This window comes from Diabrotica undecimpunctata, chromosome 4 (genome assembly GCF_040954645.1).
Source record: "Diabrotica undecimpunctata isolate CICGRU chromosome 4, icDiaUnde3, whole genome shotgun sequence".
Classification (NCBI taxonomy): Eukaryota; Metazoa; Arthropoda; class Insecta; order Coleoptera; family Chrysomelidae; genus Diabrotica; species Diabrotica undecimpunctata.
Window position 1 is genome coordinate 18,546,903 of NC_092806.1, and position 19,428 is coordinate 18,566,330.

At 33.0% G+C, this 19,428-nt stretch overlaps 1 protein-coding gene across 1 annotated transcript in view; it reads right to left on the minus strand.

The window, feature by feature from the left end:
- Nucleotides 1–18,658, minus strand: part of LOC140439261 (monocarboxylate transporter 12-like) — a 448,050-nt gene extending 429,392 nt beyond the window's left edge. The window contains exon 1 of the mRNA XM_072529064.1: nucleotides 18,503–18,658. The gene's annotated coding sequence lies outside the window, so the exon portion shown is untranslated. The remainder of the gene's footprint in view (nucleotides 1–18,502) is intronic.
- Nucleotides 18,659–19,428: the final 770 nt, after the last annotated feature.

Consider the following 19,428-nt stretch of genomic DNA (forward strand, 5'->3'; position numbering starts at 1 on the left):
ATCTAAAGAAAGAAATGACAGCGATGAAACAAAAAATAGATAAAATAGAAATAGCATTGGAAGCATGTCAGAAAGAAAAGAAGAAAAATAACCTAATTATGAGAGGCTTACCAATAGACACAATAGAAGCAGAGCAACTGGAGAACTTCATAGAAACAAAAATGGGAGTAAAATCAGAAATAAATAGGGTACAAAAGATAAATGAAACAATGTGTGTTATCGAATGTAAAAAATTCGAAGATAAAATGAAAATACTGAAAGCCAAGGGTAAACTAATAAACTATAAGCAACATAGAGTATATATAGAATGTGACCTAACATTAAAAGAGATAGAGATACAAAGAAATCTTAGGAAGATAGCACCAGATGAAAAGACTAATGGGAAAAGGACAAAAATTGGATATGGTTTCATAATTATTGAAGGCATTAAGTGGAAATGGAATCCAAAAACAAGCCAGATAGAAAAAATAACATACAATACAGAACCAACTAGTTCAAAAAACTAGCTGAAGAAAACACAATAACGGACCGAGAAACAAAACAGGCACAGAACAGGGACATGAGCAGATCTAAAGATAATAACACAAACGGGAGTAAAAACAAATTGAAGTACAATTTAAACACAGAAAAGAACAAAACAATTTGGAAAATGGCATCATGGAATGTGAGAGGTATAAATGGGAAGGAAATAGAACTGGGGGAAGAAATTAGAGATAAGAACATTGAAATAGTAGCTATAACAGAGACAAAGAAAAAAGGAAAAGGATCAATAATATTAGAAAACGGAATGTTACTAATATACAGTGGAGTGGAAGAAACGAAGAGAGCTCAGGCAGGAGTAGCGTGCATGATAAAGAAGGAGAGTATCAACAAAATAAAAAATTGGATATATTACAACGAACGTATACTAAGAGTAGACATAGATATGGATACAGAGGAAACCAATACAAACCTAATCATATGTTATGGACCAGATGAAGACGCAACAAAAAACGAAAAGAATGAATTCTGGGACAAATTACAAGAAGTGATAAATGATTGTACAGAGAAAATTGTGATCACAGGAGACATGAACAGTAGAGTGGGGAAAGAAACAGAAAAATGGAACAATGTCATCGGACCTTATGGGGAGGACAAACTAAACAAAAATGGAAAATTACTACTCGAATTCTGTCTAGACAATAACCTGGTGATTATGAACACACACTTCCAACATAAAAGGATACACAAGATCACAAGAGAAGTCAAATCAAGAGACGAACAATCAATTATAGACTATACTATAGTGCAAAAAACAGAGAAGAACTGGATAAGAGACGTAAGGGTAAAAAGAAGTTATGAAATTGGTAGTGACCACTATCTACTAGAAACCACATTCAAAAGCAAAAGAAAAGAAATAAAAAGAAATGAGAACATAAACAGAAAACACAAAGAAATAATAAAAATTTATAAACTAAGGGAAGAAACAACGAGAATAAGATACTCAGAAGGACTAGAGAAAGAGATGGATAATGAACATGAAATAACAGAAACAATAGAAGAAGAATGGAGAAAATTTAAAAATGCGATGATAAAAACAGCTAAATCAATATGTGGAACCACAAGAAATAACAACAAAGGAAAACGAACATCTTGGTGGAACGATGAAGTGAAAAGAGAAATAAAAGAAAAGAAGAAATTATGGAAAGAATACATCCAAGACAAAACACAACAAAAATATGAAAATTATAAGAGACAAAGAACAAAAGTTAAAGAGATAGTTAAGAAAGAGAAAAAGAAAAGTTGGGAAAAATTCGGGGAAAAAATGGAAGAAAACAGCACAGAAAACGTAAAATTATTTTACAGAACACTGAAAAACCTAAGAAGCAACAAAGAAACGAAACTGAAACAAATAATGAACAAGGAAGGAACAATAATAAACGACGATAAGACAATAATGGAAAGATGGAGGGAACATTTTCAGCTGATACTGAATGGAAATCAAGCGAATACAATGGAGAAGGAAAGCCACAACAGGAGAGTATCCATGAGAAACACGGAAAATCCAGAAACTATAGAAAAAGAAGAACTGGAAGAAGCAATAAGAAAGATAAAGATTGGAAAAGCACCAGGAAGACATGAAGTAGCACCAGAAATGAAATATATAGGAGTAAAAGCAAAAGAAAAATTGTTATACATATATAACCTAATATGGAAGAGAAAAGTAATACCCAGAGAATGGACAAATGCAGTAATTATACTTATATACAAGAAAGGAAACACAAGAGACTGTAGGAACTATAGAGGTATATCACTACTATGTGTAGCAGCAAAAGTATACGAAACCATAATAGAAAGGAAAATTAGAAAAGAAATAGAACATAAATTAGAGGATGTACAAAGTGGATTCAGGAAAGGACACAACACACAAGACCATATATTCACCATGCAACAAGTAATAGAGAAAGCCTTAAAGAAAAATAAAGAAATACATCTGAGCTTTATAGACATGGAAAAAGCATTCGACTCAGTCAAAAGAAAAGATATATGGGAAAGCCTAAAGAAGAAACAAGTAAGTGAAGAACTGATAGAAGCAACAAAGAGTATATACATGAAAACAACAAATACAGTAAGAATGTTAAATATACAGTCAGAACCATTTGAAACAACCCAAGGAGTTAGACAAGGGGGAAGTCTCAGCCCAGTACTATTCATAAATGTAATAGATGAGATAGTGAAAGAATGTAAGAAAACATTCAAGAAATACTGCATCGGTTGGAACAGAATGCAAATGATAAATGCTGAGATGTGTATATTTGCAGACGACATAGTATTAATTGCGGAAACTGCAGAAAAACTGAAATACAACTTAGAGAAATGGAACCTAGAAGCGAGTAAATACAACTTAAACGTAAACAAAGAGAAGACTCAAATAATGAAAATATCAAGGAAACAAGGGACGGAAGATCAAATAGAAGTAATGATAGACCAACAAAAAATAACACAGACAAATTCATACAAATACTTAGGAACAGTAATCAACAACAAAGGAGACATCGAGGATGATCTTAACAACAGAATGGAAAACACAGGAAAACTATTCCAAGCACTAAATAGAGGATTCCTTAATAACAAAGAAATATCAACACAGACCAAGATGACAATATACAAAACAATATATAGACCTACAGTGACATATGGAGCAGAAAATTGGATATTAAACAAAAGACATCAGAGCAGAATTCAGGCAGCAGAGATGAAATACCTCAGAAGAACGATAGGAGTAAAAAGAACTGATAGAATCAGAAATGAAGAAATAAGAGAAAGACTCAAAATCAAACCGATACTCGAGTCAATCAAAGAGAAAAAATTGGCATGGTTCGGACATCTAACCCGGATGGACAATAATAGACAAGTTAAAAGAGTGTGGGACGCCAAACCAATAGGGAAGAACAGAAGAGGAAGACCCATTAAAGAATGGAACAGTGACATCTCGCAGATACTACAGAGTAAGGGTAAGACTTGGCAGGAAGCAACACAGATGGCATCCAATAGGAAGGAATGGAGAAAGTTTGTTAAGAGCTAGGACACCTCAGAAGACTGTCAAATAGTGTAATGTAATGAATTGTATTTTAAACGGCCCAACACCGAAAGGTACAAATGGGTCTACTGATTAAGTAAAGTAAAGTAAAGTAAAGTAAATGCCAAGATTGGTAGGAGACAATCGGGAGAATTCGGGGGACAGTTTGGGCTTGGAGAAAGAAATGAGCGAGAGGATGCCGATTGGGTGAATTTGTATCAGAAAAAGAGTTTGTTATTACTAACACTTACTGTAAACTCCCATACAGAAGATTATACGTGTAGAAATCACCTCAAGATACTTCAGGCCACATAGTCAGAAATCAAATAGATTACATTATGATTAATAAAAGATTCCGTAACAGCATTAGATGATTCAAGACATACCCAGGAGCCGATATTAAGTCAGACAATAACCACATCTCGAAGAGGCCTTCGAGATGTGGTGTTATAGACGCATCTTCTGAATTTCATGAGTGGATCGTGTGACCAATATTGAGGTCGTATGTAGAATGGGCAAGGAATGCGAGACCACTAACACAATCAAAGAGCGTAAATTAGAATATCTTGGCCATGTTATGAGAAATGAACACATATATGGCTTACTGCAACTCATTTTTCAGGGCAAGGTATAATAGCTGCAAGTAAAGTTAGGATAGCTACACTGATCGCCAACATCCCGAATGGTTAGGCACCGTAAGAAGAAGAAGATCTAGTTCTTCTAACTCTTTGTTTGTTCTTCGTGTCCAGCCATTGTTTTTGTCACAGTCCAGGTTTCTTATATTGTCACACCAATAGGAAAAAAATGGGGTTATCGCTCGGTATAACGTTTAATTTTGGGCGTTAATGCAGAACGTTTAGTGGAGACTAGGGAGAAATATGATTTTGTTGATGAATCTATTAATGCACTGTAGCTGCGTTGTTTCAACTATGTATTACTAACCTGATATTTGTTAGGTTTTTTCTTTTATTCTAACATTTAGTGGTCTTGATGTTTTTCAGAAACAAAAAGATGTCAAAATGGAGCATTTTTAGAACAATATAAAGTGTGTTTAAATTAAAATCGGTGTTTATTCAATAAATTTTATAAACAAACTTAAATCACCATTTGCTAGAAAAAAACAAAAAATATTTTTTTATTATTACAGAAAAAACAAATTTTTTACCTATTATAATTATTGTAGTGAAGCACTGTAGAACAGTATAATATACATTAAGTCTCTATGGTTTAAATTTTAAACTAATATTAGGTATTTTGCCATTGCTCTAACCCTTTTGTTATTGTGTTATGCCGTTTATGGTAATTGTAGGAAACATTTTACAGCAGTATGTGCATGAGAATACTTGTGATTAAACTATGGATGAAATTCCAACGAAACTTTGGATAATCAAATGTTACATCAGGAGCTCTTGGGACAAATATGTAAATGTATGAGTTTTGCTTTAATCAGAGTAAATTAGAAAAAAAGTAGGAGACAAATAAACTGTTTATTATTGCAATATCGGTATAATTATTTGTTAATACCATTAATTTTCTAAAATGGAAATAGAATAAATAATGCGGAAAAAAAAATGACTATTAAAAGTGTCTGCTCCCTTTGTTTAATAAAATATACAGGGTGAGTTTTGAATTTTGACTGAAATTTATATTCATCATAACTTTTAAATGGTAAGTTCGATGTGTCTTACATTTTGGTCACACAATACTACTACGATTTAATCAACTCATTTGTTTAAACTAGAAAAAAATCAGGCCCGGTTTTAAAAAATTAGTTCGTATTGTTCATAGAAAAAAATTTCACCCTGTATAAAGTTTTTAAAAATGCTAATAACAATTTTATAAATCATAATGACGGTATTATAGTTTTGTTTCGATACATTGCAGCGACAAGCCGTTTATAGGTATTTAGACCTCTTTAGGTCTCCTCAGAGCGGTATAGCCACTGCTCTGAACCAAAACAAAAATCTTTCCCGTCCTAGACAATAGTTATCAAAATAACTATATACGAACGTAACTACGCCATCTAAAAACAAAAAGAGAAATCAAACGATTTCTACCTGGCGAAACCGAATTCAAATTTTTACCACTGTGCCTTCTAAATATACAATACAGGAATCATCCCTGATAAATGGCTAGAATCAGGATTCATAGCGATACCTAAAAAACAGGGGGCTAAAAAGTGCGAAGAATATCGAACAATCAGCCTAATGAGCCACATGTTGAAACTGTTTCTTAAAGTCATCCATGGAAGAATTTATAAGAAGTGCGAGGAACAAATATCGGACAGATAGTTCGGCTTCATTAACGCAGTGGGTACCAGAGAGGCACTTTTCGGAGTACAGGTACTGATTCAAATATGCAGGGACGTTAACTGCGACGTATACGCGTGCTTGATCGACTATGAAAAGGCATTTGACAGAGTTCAACATCAAAAGATGATAAACATTTTAAAAGAAGCAGACCTGGATGACAAAGACCTCAGAATAATTTCAGAACTATACTGGAATCAGACCGCATACATGAAAATTAACGGAGAATAAACAGATCACATAAAAATACTACGCGGAGTTAGACAGGGATGTATCCTATCGCCGTTGATATTTAATATGTACTCAGAGAAAATTTTTAACGAGGCTCTTTACGGAATAGATGAAGGCATCCTTCTAAATGGTGAAAGAGTAAACAATGTTAGATATGCCGACGACACCATGGTGATAGCAGATAGTTTAGAGGGACTTCAGAGGCTAATGGACAGAATAAACGAGTACAGTCAACAGTACGGACTAAACATTAATACCCACAAAACGAAACAAATGATTATCAGCAAGGAGAATATAAATGGGGCTCATCTTTACATTAATGGGACGCAGATAGAGCGAGTAAAACAGTATTGCTACCTGGGAACTATTATAAACGAATAGTGGAACAATGTACAGGAAATAAAGTGCCGCATAGGAAAGGCAAGAACGGTCTTTAACAAAATGAGCGCCATCTTCAAAAGTCACAACATATCCCTAGATACAAAAATTAGTCATTTGAGATGCTATGTTTTCTCTGTGTTGTTGTACGGGGCGGAGGCATGGACGCTTACAGACACCACTATTAAAAAAACTTGAAGAGTTTGAGATGTGGCTTTATAGAAGAATGCTGAGAATATCATGGACAGCAAGGATCACGAACAAGAAAGTTCTAGGAAAAATGAAGAAGAAACCAGAGATTGTGTTTACGATCAAACGCATAAAATTGCAATATCTGGGACATGTTATGAGAAATCAGCACCGTTACTCCCTGCTGCAGTCTATATTGCAAGGTAAAGTCAAAGGTAAGCGTAGACCTGGTAGAAGGAGAATATCATGGCTGCGGAATTTAAGAACATGGTTTAAGAAAACCTCAACGGTGCTGTTTCAAACCGCAGCGAGCAAGGTCATGATTGCCAATATGATTTACAACATCCGAAACCGATAGGAACCAGAAGAAGAAGAAGAAGCCTTCTAAAACTTGCAAAGCAAACAGCTTAATAAATTACTCGGCAAGGGAATCTAAAATTGCATTGCAATGCGTCCGCACAAGGCTTGCGGACGCGGCAAGTGAATTAGAAGTTGTGGTAAACGAGGAAAAACCAAATATATGTTGGTTTCTAAAAACCCTTGAAATATCCAACAGAGAATTCAAATTAACAACCATACCTTTGAGCAAGTGAAAGAATTCACATATCTTAGATCGCTAGTAAATGCAACAGACAAGCGACGAAATAAAAAGACATATGGCAATAGCAAACAGAACTGTTCAAGGTCTCCAGAAACGTTTAAAAAATAAAAATATAACATGTGCAGTAAAGCTCAATATATACAAGACCTTAATAAGACCGGTTTTGATATATGAGGCTGAAACTTGGACCTTAAAGTGTAGAGACTTAGATAGGCTGGACACATTGCTAGGATGTCAGATCACGAATTCACGAAGAGAATAACATTTTCAAAACCAGAGGGCACAAGAAGTAGAGGACGACCACGAAGAAGATGGATTGATGATGTTAAAGAAGACCTACAGATTCTGAGGGTCAGGAGATGGTAGGAAGTTGAACAGGCCAAGATCCACAACGGATTGTCGAGCCACTTATGATGATGACTCTGAATAACCGCACAAAACTTACTAGTCAATTACTAATTCAAAATATCCTTACGAAAAAACTTGTACATTCTTCAATTTGTAATTAATTACTCTCCCAGCCACTCACAAACCTCACTTCAACCTCTAAGTAAATAAATTTCTACTTATAATTTCCGATTTTTTTTTCCTGAACTGAATTATAGTGAGAATGGTTTCAACGTTATGATTAAAAATATCATTCTGCTGAAGTAGCCAAAGTCTAATTGACAACATTAAATTTCGCACACTATAATTTAATTGTTTTGAAAAAGGTAAAATAAACAAAATAAATTTAAGCTTTATTTGACAATACAAGAACAACAAAAATGAAAAATGTAGTAAAGTACGGAATGAAAATCTGCCAGTCTACATAAAACATACATGTTAGGATTGATAAACCAGAAAAACCATCACACATTATTAATAAATATAATATATTATAACACCTGGTATTTACTAATGACTAGTCAAACGACATATTTTATGATACATTTTAAATTTGTAGAGCTCACGGACTTGCCCAGCATCCCTATAGTATTTGTCATGTTAGCTACTGAAACTGGCTTCCGAATATAATTTACTTTTAAAGGAGCTACCGAAAAATAAACAAAATACAAATGGTTTAAAAAAAGATAATGTGGATGATTTCAAAGCAAACAACTTATATTTCTGGTAATTTGATGTTGGCAATGTTGCCAGATTTACCATTTTTCTTATATCATTAAAAACTTTGGGTTTTTAAATAAAACACTTTGTATATTGTATTATTATTGGAATCCTTACTACAATAATACGAGTTCAATCATATGTAACGCTTGGTATTTTATTTAGTGACGAAGGTCCTAAATAAATAAATCTTGTTAGTGCCAAATAGTTTTGCAGTAATTCAGTAAATCTAAAATGCTGTGATTTTGATAATTAGTTAAACTAACAATAGCTTGACGTTAATTGAAAAGTTTTGTAAAATAAATTGGATTAATAACTAAATCTGGCAGTTGATTTATGTGTTTTTAAACGCTCTACAATAAAGATGGAAATATATAATGATATCAAAAAAATAGCAAATCTGGCAACTTTTCAAATCTTCATATTGCACAATAGGTGTATTCCTGTTTTTGCATAATTCGAGTCATTCAGTTAAGAGATAATTAGGCATTTCCAGACTTTTGGTCCGCTCTGTCTAATCTAGTAAAAAGCTAGGACAACACATTCAGCGAAATCTCAGTTTGCCCGGGACGATACCTCCTAGCGCCATATTCGCGAGGAACCGCAAAGTGGGCGACGCCTGGTGGTAGATTTCAAAAGCATCCACTTCGGGAAAACCTTGAAATTGTCATTAATTTGTATACATATTAGCGACCGCTTTATATTGTATTTAACAATTACTTCGACTTCAAAAAACTATTGCAGTGTTCCTCAATGTTATCCTATTATAATTCACAAAAAAAAATGCATACATAAGTTTCCGCTGGACGAGAATATGAGAAAAATTTGGCAATGCATGTTGCGAATTGACAGACCTATAACCAGGTACATGACTGTACATTTTACATTTTACTGAGAACGAGTACTTTCCAAATAAGTGTTGATTAGAATATTATTTATATTTTAATAAATATATTTATATTTAATTTACTTTATAGTAACACCTGAAACTAAATTGAGAAGACTGAAAAATGCTGTTCCATGAGCTTAATTGCCCCAAAGGTCTCATAAAGTTATAGGTCAAAAACGTAAGTCGTAATTTACAAAATATAATGTGGCCAGCTCCGAAAACTGCCTCACCCTCAACTAAAGATCTCTGCCAAACTTGCAACCACAAAAATAATTGAGATAATGTAAACTTTACTTTCCGTGTTTCAGACATACTGTAAAACAGATTAAATTTTATTTTTATTCAGGTTTGGAAGTCAATTACCGCATGTATAAACTCGAATCACAAACAAATAAACTTTGAAGAACGTACTCCAACTTTTACTTTGGCGAAACACACGTGTAAATGATTTATATTAAACGTTTTATATCTTCGAGATCAAATGACAAAATGATTTGTTTTCCCGAAGTTATCGCCCATCTTTGAAATTTAGAGCACCCCCTGTCGGAATTGGCTATCGCGAATAGGAAAGAAATCAGAAGTACCAACTTGACAATTCTTGTCAACTGACAAGACTACTGAGTCTTTATTAATCATACTTAGTTCTTGAAACGATACGGTTGATTTACTGTTAATTCATTCGACAAATTGGTGATTCAAATAACCTGACTAGGAAATTTTACTACTTCATCAGTAATAATTTTTTTCGCAAAATTGCCAAAATTATTGGTTACTGTAATTTTAAGATTATTAAGCAAAATAGTTTAAAGCTTTATGTTACTTTAAATTTACTTAGTTTACATGCAAGAAGTTTATTAATTCTTTTGAAAGTTTCTTGAACCCAAAATTTTGGCTTCGAATGTGGTGAGACCTAAAAAATATAATACCGATGAAGAACAAAAAGAATTCGAGGGAGTCAGGAGAAATTAGAGAAAGTCAGGAAAAATTAAACAGAGTCAGGAAAAATAAGGGGAGTAAGGAAAAATAGGAGAAAATCAGTGAAAATTAAAGGAGGTCAGAAAAAATTAGAGGGAGTCACGAAACATTGATGGGGGACACGATAAAATTGAAGGGAGTCAGAAAAAATTGAAGTGAGTCAGAAAAAATTGGATAGAGATAAAATAGGAAAAAATTGAATCGAGTGACTGTAAATGGAATTTGATTGGATCCCTTGTCGCATTAATCCCTTTTGCTTATGTTACCTCCTTAACGATGTCTCTCCATTTTTTCATGTCTCTAGTTTTTCCCTGCCGTTCTCTTACTTCTGCATTTTGTACGTCTTCTTTAACTTCCTGCAGCCACATTGATTTTAGTCTCCCCCTTTTCGTTCTTCCTTCTGGATTCCATTCTATCATCCAGTATGTCAATGCTTTATCTCCTACTTACCAGATGTGACCTAGCATTCTAGTTCTAGATTGCTTTATTTCTTGATCTTATAAAAGTTTAAAAAGTCAATATTCAAACCAGGAATTCAAACAACAAAAAATCAGGGGGACCAGGAGGAATCGTTAATGAACTAATTAACTGAACACGATGAAGGAAATCGGAATAATCGGAGGTTAATAGAAGCCGTAAAAAACCTTTACAACAACAACAAGGTAAGAGTTAAAACCGGCAATAAATACTCCAACGAATTTAAGACCACAAAAGCGATTGCAGGGCTTATTGCAGGGATGCTCTACATCTCCGACATTGTTCAAGATATTCCTCGAATAAATATTAAAACCATGGAAAAGGAAATGTGAAGGGATGGGAATACCAATCCGGGACAACTTCTTGTACACATTAAGCTTTGCAGATGACCCAGTGGTAACGGCTCAAGATAAAGAAGATCTGTGCTATATGCTCCGAAAATTAGAAAAGGAATACACAAAAAATGGACTGGAAATAAATCTAGAAAAGACCGAATATTTAACAACAGAGCAAGAACCAGTGAGAAACTTGGAAATGGACGATAATAGGGAAATTAACGGCACTGACAAATTCAAATATTTAGGATTCATACTCTCAAAAAATGGAACCACCGAGCAAGAGATAACCAGCAGATTAGCACAGACAAGAACATGTATTAAACAAGTGAACCGGGTACTGTGGGATATACAGATTACCAGAAACAGAAACACCTTGGTACGCAGTATAATGACCTATGGAGCAGAGTATTGGGTAATAAATAAACAAAACAGGTACAAAATCACAGCAACTGAAATGGAGTTCATGAGGAAAAGCTGCACAGTGACAAAAATGGATCGTATCAGAAATGAGGAGATAAAACGATAAATGGCAGTAGAACAAGACATACTCAGCTACATCGAAGAAAAACGTTTAATTTGGTATGGACATGTGAGAAGAACAGATCATATAAGGTGGATAGCAAAGATTTCGGATTGGAGCCCAATAGGAAGGAGGAAAAGAGGTAGACCCCGAAGATCATGGAGGGATGAAGTGGACGAGGCCATGGAAAGACGAGACCTCAGAGATGGGGAATGGCAGAACAGAAAGGACTGGAGACGTTGGCTAAAACAAGGAAGGCGGCGACAGCTGTAAAAATCCTTATATAGATAGATAGAAGTCAATATTATAATGCTGGTCTACAACCAAACCCTCCTTCCACAAATTTTATCATAAATATGAAGATATTAATGCTCTTAATCTTCGTTAGCCGATTTTTTTCTATTACGTCTAAATTACCTTTTATTAATTTTTTTTTTAAATATTTAAAATTTATGATTTTTTGATTGTGTTTTTGCATCAACACTTTACATGAGATGTTTTAGAGTCGTAAGTGTATTATTGTTTCGTAGTAATACAGCTAGTTAAAATGCTGCCCTTATAATTTATTTTTATTTACTTTTTGTATCGAATATTTTGATAAGTTTTGCACAAATATATATTATTTGTAGAAGAAAAAGTATATATTCTCAATTCTGTAAACTGTTTTTGTTACATTTTGGTGAATTTGCGCTGAAAACACAACGAAAAGATCTAAAAAAAATCAAATCTATAAAAAATTTATTGTTGGGACAGGATGAAAAGGTTAAAAACTGGCTGCAAAAATTATGCTTTACCAGTTGCTCAAGAACGTTAATTTGTTGTATTAAAGAAAGTCACAAATCTATGCCGTTTGCAATGCCGATGATTTGGAGTGAACCTCAGAATCATGAACATGATTGCTACTTTTACATGACATTAATATGAGGATTCTCAAAAAAAAACTATATATCCGAATATCGCATTTGCAAAAAAACCAGCTTCTCATGTTAATGGCACTTTACTTTAAGTCCCCCAAAAAAAAAAAAAAAAAGTAAAGTTCGTGTAACCTTCTGGCTAAGGTCTAGTGTTAGGGTTTTCAGGTCGCGCAAGCGCCCCTAACATGACTTAACGACTACTTTCGTAGCCGGGACCGACGGCTTTACGTGCCCTCCGAAGCACGGTGGCAGCTCAGATAAATTAGATATTGAAAATTTTGTCGGTGCCGGGATTTGAACCCGGGCCCTCTAGCTTGTTAAGCCAGTAACATAGCCGCTGAGCTACGGCTGCCACAAAAAATAATGAGTAGACGGATGATAAAAATATTTCTGGTCTACAGACTCAATTGAGTTTCCATTTTGAATGTACTTCCTTATCTTCGTACACTCTATCTGGATCTTCAAATCCATTAAAATAACCTTAATTTTTAAAGCCATCCAATTTAAAGGACCTGCTACGTTTGGTAAGTCCTTCTGTATGGAGTTAAAGCTTGGATGTTAAAATTAAATACCATGATATGTGGCTTTGAAATGTGGCTTTATCGCAGAATGCTCAGAATATCATGGACATTACGAATCAAACAGTATTAAATGTCATAAATAGAGAGTTAGTTAGAACTTATAATAACGATTAAGAAAAGAAAGACCTCATATTTAGGCCACATAATAAGAAATGACTAATACGAGTCCCTTCTCATATCAGTTGGCCCTCCTATGGAATTTGTAGTTTAAGTAGATTGCAATAAACAAATTATACTTATGTTTTTATAAATTCCCTTATTAATTAATATGGCATTTTTATTAATATTTATTAAAAACATTACCCTTATGGTTTTTTATTTATTTTCAACAATAAAAAATATTTCACTTAACCCTAGCTATGCATTCACTTATATCAACATGCGTTGATTTTTCATAATTACGTTAAATCCAGAGCTAGCTCCAGTAGCTATGGAAAAATGACATCAAGACAATAATATTGTCAGTTAATGTCATATGTATTTTGTAGTATTGTAAAGCTTTTTGCCGTTTGTGGATTGTACAATGGGTTGAGATAAAGTTATTGATGAGAAAATTTGTTAACTCATTATTAGATTTTTTTATTCTGGAAAATCCAATTCGGAAATCGCAAATATGTTGCGTTTTTAATGAATTTCATTTTATTTTAGGCTAAGAAAAAGCCGCTTTTAACTTTAAAACAAAAGAAAAATAGACTAAGTTTGGGATTCAATACAGTGGAGTAATGAGTCCAGATTTGAAGTGTGCGTTGGAGACAGTAGGAATTGCGTCATTCGCAGGAAAAATGAAGCTTTCCATTCCGACTGTCTGAAGAGAAAAGTCAAATTTACTGCATCTGTCATGATCTGGGGAAGCATGTCGTCTAAAGGTGTGGGAAAGTTACATTTTATCGATGGGATTGTAAACACGAACAAATATTTGGATATTTAAGAAGAATCTCTCTTTTACCGATTATGGAATACCGTTTAACATCAGCGGAAGATTTTGTCTTCCAACAGGACGGCGCAGGTTGTCCTACCTCAAAAAAGAGTTTAAAATGGGTTGAAGACCATGTCATATAACTTCTGGAATGAGTTTCTAACAGTCTCGACTTGTCTCCGATAAAGACTTTGTGGCGCGAATTAAAAAAATCTTTTAGAAAACATCCTGCTAGGTCCGTCAACGAATTGAAGGAAAAATTGCGAGAAATATGTGATTCGTTTACATTAGAATTTTGTCAGAACTTGGTGAAAACTATGTCTCGAAGAATTGTGAATGTTGCTCAAAATAAAGTGGACTTTGTTAAATAAGAATACTAGAGTCTCATACTTTTGCTCAAGGTAAGAAAATATTACGAATCACTTTTTCAAGAACTGAATTTCCTAGAAAAGTTTTAAGAAGGAAGACTTTTTAGTGAAAAATTGGCCATGAAGAAAAAATTTAACACCTGGAAATAAAAATGTATCTTAAAAACCTTTAGACAACCACTAGACAAAATTTTCCTACTTCACATAAAGCTGAGATGAAAAAATTCGTAAAAGCTATGAACAAATATAGTAAAGAATATCAGTGCGAAGTTGAAAGACGGAATTTTTGTTGATCCTTATGACAGATTTAGTAGTTTTTAATTTAACGTTAAACATAGCAGAAATAGAGCTTGGTAGGCTCTAATAGTAGTATGTCACAATTTCCTTGGCAATAAAAAAGTTGACAATTACCGAGAAATCATTTAAGAACTTATTTCGAATTATGAAGATCTAGGACGCAATATGTCACTCAAAATTAATTTTTTTGATTAGCAATTTGGTTTTTTTTTCTGAAAAATCTTGGTACCCTATTAGATAAGCATGGTAAAAGGTTTCACCAGGATATATTGTATATTGAAAGATGCTACAATGAGAAATGGTCAGCATCTATTTCTGTTGGTTGATTTACCTAGATTTTTGTTTTATTTAATTATTAGCTTTGGATAACTTTTCGATACATTTTTGACGGAAAAAACGAAAACTCAAATTGAAAAATTTACAGTTTTTTCCATTTTCCAGCCAAACGGTGCATTTTTTTCATAAGGACATGTATATATTTTTTGAATCAGCACATCAGTCTGAATAAGAAAAAATTAAATTTAGAACGAAATATTAAAGTTTAATTTTCACGAAATTTTCAGTACATATAACCATCCAATTGGAATTTTTTCTCAGGAACCGTTAGATCTAGAAAAATTCTGAGCATGGCAGAAGAACAAGCTGCCAATTCTATGTAAGAAAAGTGTAACAGTTAGACTCTCGGACCTAAATTGACACCAATAAATCCGATTAACGGATTTTTAAATGATGATCAAAGTTAAAAAAAATTTATAGTTTTTTCCATTCCGAAATAAATTAAATTGGGAGCGAAATATTAAGTTTTTATTTGCACAAAATTTTCAGGACATCCAACTGACATTTTTTATCAAGAACCGTTACATATAGGAAAATTCTGAGCATGACAGAAGAACGAGCGTTATATTTCATGTAAGATCCATTCAGCCACGATAATGTATTTGACTATAATGTAGACATCAGTATCACAAGAATCAGTAGATTGACAGGAAACCATACTTTCATTCGTTTTACCGAAAAACTTTAACTAAAGTAATAAAAACGAAGATAATATTATAATGAAATAGATTTTCAGTAGTGAAAATTGACCTGGGCCATTAAAAATAGTATTTTTTAATGTAAAACTTAAACATCACACTATATTTTTCTATAGTTGTTACACTAATAACATCGTTTTTTGATTAAATAAACATTACATGATAAGTCCATGTGTTGGAATTATTCCCATAAAAAAAATAACGTTATTAGGCATGAAATCAATAAGGAGAAAAACAAATTTTGCAGACCAGTGTAATCTTTATTTTCCTATTGTTCTGAAGCTATTTTCTTGTGGCATGTTAGAGTAATTACTATTTAAATGGGAATAAGCCACAACTAAAGGTAAGTACGTTTATTGACGTTTCAATTTCCACTTTGGAAATTGTTCTCAAAATACAAACATTAGTTAAAGTAAATTAAATAGTAAATTAAACAAATTTTGTTTTTTTTGTTACTTAGTGAAAAATTCTTCTAATAATTTAATTTTTTGTGACTTATTTATATTGACAATTCGGACATACAATATACATTTTAATGTAGACGACTTTAAAATAATATTGCCAATATTGTTGATTTGCGTTTCTGGGACGACTTTACTTGTAAGATAGTTCATTCGATTACATGAAATCAACTTTAACTTGAGAATATCCGTCAGCAAAAGATCATAGCATGTAATTCGTCTTTAAAAAGACAAATACATGCCATGATGACAGTAAAAATCTCCTGTTAGTGATTCCATAGTAAATTATGAAGGAAAAACCAGGAAAAAACCTCATAATACTATCCTGACATGGTAAGTATTTGGTCGTGCATTTAATTTACTTTCAATAAATTATACTTCTTCTTCTTCAAGTGCCATCTCCGCGGCGGAGGTCGGCGAAATTATACTAAATGAGACCAATTGTGTAGCAAATTCCTCGGCAGAATGTCGTAGGATCTGGTTACCCATATTAAAAGAGGAAGTTATTAAAAGAAAAATACCAGTGTTAGTAAGTCGGTAATATCATTTATATTTTTTTAAATAACAAACACATAAAATCAGAAGTTGGTTTCATGTAATCGAATGAACTATCTTACAAGTAAAGTCGCCCCAGGAACGCAACTCAACAATATTGGCAATATCATTTTAAAGTCGTCTACTTTAAAATGTATAATGTATGTCCGATTTTTCAATATAAATAAGTCAGATAAAATTAAATTATTAGAAGAATTTTTCACTAAGTAACGAAAAAATAAAATTTGTTTAATATTTACTAATGTTTGTATTTTGAGAACGATTTCAAAAGTGGAAATTAAAACGTCAATAAACGTACTTTAACCTTTAATTGTGGCTTATTCCCATTTAAATAGTAATTACTTTATTTTCCTAATAAATGTACAATAAATAAATCTCAATGTAGGTAAGTTTTACTTACTTCTATAATTTTAATGGCAAATTATTGACTAAATTTAGAAAAGATTTTATATTGGTGAGAAAATAAAACGCTTTTTAAAATTATCTACCACTTGACACCCCTTCCCACTTAAATTGTGAGGTTATCGTCTACTACTCGGCTTGTGCGTTGAACCTTGCGGAATAAAAATATTCACTAAAAGTCTCTCCCTTAAGAAAAATTTACCTGCTTATCTACCGGGATCAAGATATTTTAGATAAAATGGAGTACTATTTGCACAAAATAGATTATTCACATTAATAGCGGAGACAGAAGACGAGCTCCAAAAATTAACACACATATTCAACAGCCAAGAAATACAATATGATAATATAGGCACAAAAAAACAAATTTATGACAACATCTAAATACCCACTACGATGTAAAATCAAAATTTATGGGAAAATAATAAAGCAGGAAGCAAGGTTTAGATATCTGGGAATAGATATAACTAGTTACGGATATGTTGAAGAAGAAGTACGATAACAAAGCTTGAAAGCAACTAAAGCAGCGAGATCTCTTAATGACACAATTTCGAAGAACAAACACCGAAGACAAAACACAAAAACAAGAATCTATAAAGCAGCAATTAGACTTATATTAACATACACGGCGGAGACAAGACCTGACACATCTACAACGAGACGACTACTAGAAACAACAGAGATGAAAATACTCCGACGAATATCAGGAAAAAGTTTGCTGAATAGGGAGAGAAGCGAAAACATAAGAAGAGCATGCAATATAGAAGACATAAATGGATGGGTGACAAAACGGAAACAGGAGTGGAACGAACACATTAGTAGAATGGCAGAGTATTGGCAGACCAAGAAAAAGATGGTGCGATAATTTAAACAATTTAGGAGGCTCATATTGAAGAAGAAACAGGCTTTAAGCATACATACAAAAAGGAAGAAGAAGAAGAAGATCATTCGCTAAAATTTATAAAAATATTTGAGGATATTTTCATCTTCACTGTATATAAATCAATTTTGGACACACGTCATAAAAGTCACAGAAATTAATCTTTAATTCATCTGTAATAGTTTATAATATTTCGGTAAATATTGTAATTGAAAAACGACTAACTCAAATATATTTGTTGCATGTGCACGAATAAAGAACTTCTTATTTTTAAAAACATTTTTCTCTTCTAAGTTATTCTACAGAATTTTACATAATTCCCTCCATATTTCTACACATTAACATAAAAAATATAAGTGGTAAAAATATACATAAAAACGATAATATCTTGTCTGTTATTTAGTTTTTTGTATTAAAATATATTTTAGAATAAAATCATAAATAACACCAATTATAAATATTGTATAATTTAAACAAAATTATATATGCAATCTTTTAAAAATCTATTAATGAAAAATTACCCAAATGTAGAACCCCTAATTAGCAACAACCACTTAATTCAACACTACGATCACAGCAAAAAACCGTCACAATGTCACCACAAAGCAACACGTACTCGCAACCGCGTGGCGTCCAGCCAGCGCTGGCCAATATCGTGAGTCTGCTCTCCACGAATCTGCAGGAGTTACTGAAGAGACCATGGCAGTAATTCACGTCATCGGCAGGAATTCAGATGCGCCCTGTACTACCAACGGGACATAAGCGCCCATCCGGTATTCCATAGGGGCGAAAGAGATGAGATCCGTTTTTCGGCGAGTGTATTAATGGAAACATATTCCCACAGAAGCTATCCTTTTTATTTTCGATTCTCCCTTACATCCTGATCCAGAAGTTTCTTTAGCCGAATACAATATACATTTAAAAATCTGTGTTTACTTACTTCTTGAATGGTAAACAACTATACTAAACAATGAATTAATATATGTTTACTATTAAAAACTCTCAAAGATGTAATAAGTAAGCAACTCTATTGAAATACGTGTTTTACAGAAAACCACACTACACGTGTCCAAATATAAAATTGAATAAATAATTAACCAATACCTACATAGTATATAAAAAAAAACTAAAGTTTTTTGTTGGTTGGAGCAATATGTATACTTAGGTAAATTATGGATTTTTTCGTTATACTACTTTCGGAGAATAATTACAACCTGTTAACGGGTACAACGAAAATCTTTAATCCAAACTAACTTAACTTTTAAAAGTCAAAGTGTAACTCAGCAGTGTTTCTTCTTCTTATCTGCACTAATTCTTCTTCTTCTTCTTTTTCTTCCTCCTTATAAGCCATTCTGCTTGTTAATTGTCGGATTAATTGTCGGATTATTACCACTATACAAGGTTTTGAGTGGTCGTCGATACTTCTTCTGCCGATTGGTGACTTAGC